Consider the following 2,073-nt stretch of genomic DNA (forward strand, 5'->3'; position numbering starts at 1 on the left):
ATATAATAAAATTCTTTGTCTTGACAAATTTCCATTGCAAGCTCTGTAACTAGGATTATTACTGTCTTAAATATCACTTTTATTATCACCATCTGTGAAACAATGCAACTAATACGCGTGCAAACATACACACACGCATATATGACCATAAATATTATTTCCTCTTTTTTCATTAGTTTTTTTTGTCTGTCCATGTCGCAGCACCCTCACTGTTTTGTCATTGTCACTGTCTCATTGCACAATAAAGAAAAGAGAAATATACTTATACGTGTCAGTAGTAAATACGATCAATACCAGATAAATTGTGCAATGAAGTGTTTTTTATTGAAAGCATCGAGAGTTAGCAGAGTTGGTCATTTCTAACAATGCACTCGTCACTTTTAACACTGCTGAATTAAAGCTTGAAAAGACACATCAGTTCAAACTTGACACGTTTCAGTGATTCGTTGATGTACCTTGAGGAGGTTGTCATTGCTGTGCAGCCAGTAACTCCCTTTATACATCTGACTGTAAACTCTACCCATAGAAACTGAACTGTATCTTTCTCAGTGAGGTGTAGAAGTCCACTAATTATGTTATTTATACTCGACCTGCAGGTTGGGACTTATTAGGTGAGTCGACATGAATATTTCATCTTTCACCAACAGAACTAGTCACCGCAGAGGTCGCTCACTTTCCTTTTAACACTGACAGGTGAAAGAGAAAAAGTCCAGACGGTGTGCATCGGGAAGGAATTTAGTCTGCCAGTGGACTCCACGTCGAGGATTGTGACTTTCACGCCAAGCCCCGATGGGCCGAGACGTGTCCTGCTGGACAAGACCACTGTGAGTGGAAGCGTGTCCATGCTTGTTGTTGTGTTTGGATGTTGCGCTGCCTAAAAACCTGTTAACTGTTCGCCTGCAGGTGAAGGATCCACGGTTCAAGTGGACCAGAGATAAAACGTTGGTCCTGAAAGAAGTGACTCACAGTGATCAGGGGCTTTATGTCAGTGGCAGTAAAGGCCTCAGCAAAGCATCACAAATGAGGACACTCACTGGAGCAATGACTGCCTGAAGTCACATTTCCTCCAGTTTGAATGTGAGTATCGTCTGATTCAGGGGTTCTCAAAGTTCTGCAAGCTGGGCCTCCCTAAAGGTGGTTGGAAAGACATGTAGAGGCAGCAGCAGCAGCGATCAAATGTAAACATCGGTATTAAGTGTAATAAACTTCATCACCAGAGTCTCTCTCATTAACACACCTGTCTGACCAAAATAGCCCCTCTCATCCACACAGACACACCTGTGTTCACCAAGCTACAGGTTTCACAGCAGCTCATTACACCACACCACTGTTTAACGGAGATCTGCTGATGAAGTTTTTACAGTTAATACTGATGTTTACATCAGATCGTTGCTCTGTGTGTGTGCGTGCTGACTGATTGCCAGTGGTCGGTCGAAGTAGGACGCTTGTCCTGCTTGCTTGATCGTTTGAGTGGCTGGGGCACAATAGTAGGTGCTCTGTGTGAAACAGTGCACTGTTGAGACAGCTCCTGTATGAGTGGAAATCTGATTGAAAGGTAAAATCTTCCATTTATTCCTTTACTTAAATATGTTGGATTCATGCTAATATGTATTTAAATGAATTTAAATTTGTGGCAGAAAATTAAAATAATATATATATAAAAAATTCTAATCAACCAAAGATTTTGCGAACCCCCCTGCAGTACCTCCGCAAATCCTCTAGGGGTTGTATACTCTGTGTTGAAGACCTATGGTGTAATGTGTGTAGCCACTAAATGTAACCACAGGAAGAACTGAAACATGGGTCTATATTATGATTTCCTGCTCTCAGCACACAAAAACATTACGATAGTGCCAGTTTGGACACAGTCCTCTGCGTAACACAGCTCACTGCAGAGTAAGGGACACTTGTAGCTGATAATTAGATAAACTTTCTAAAGCTGCAGACTGACTCAACAGAGGCTGAACTGAGAGGAGACATGAAAGTTGTGTTTGGGACTGTTGTTGATGCTACTTGGAGTTTCTCATGCTGAGATGTTTTTTCTATCTCTACTTTTTTGTTCTTTTTTTCTCT

At 41.3% G+C, this 2,073-nt stretch overlaps 1 long non-coding RNA gene across 1 annotated transcript; it reads left to right on the forward strand.

Annotated features, from left to right (window-relative positions):
* The first annotated feature begins 572 nt into the window (after nt 1–572).
* On the forward strand, nt 573–1,521 carry LOC125007836. The gene is made up of 3 exons (XR_007112804.1): nt 573–611; nt 694–824; nt 904–1,521. It is a non-coding gene; the product is annotated as an uncharacterized LOC125007836 (long non-coding RNA).
* Nucleotides 1,522–2,073: the final 552 nt, after the last annotated feature.

The sequence above is a fragment of the Mugil cephalus genome, chromosome 5 (genome assembly GCF_022458985.1).
Source record: "Mugil cephalus isolate CIBA_MC_2020 chromosome 5, CIBA_Mcephalus_1.1, whole genome shotgun sequence".
Lineage (NCBI taxonomy): Eukaryota > Metazoa > Chordata > Actinopteri > Mugiliformes > Mugilidae > Mugil > Mugil cephalus.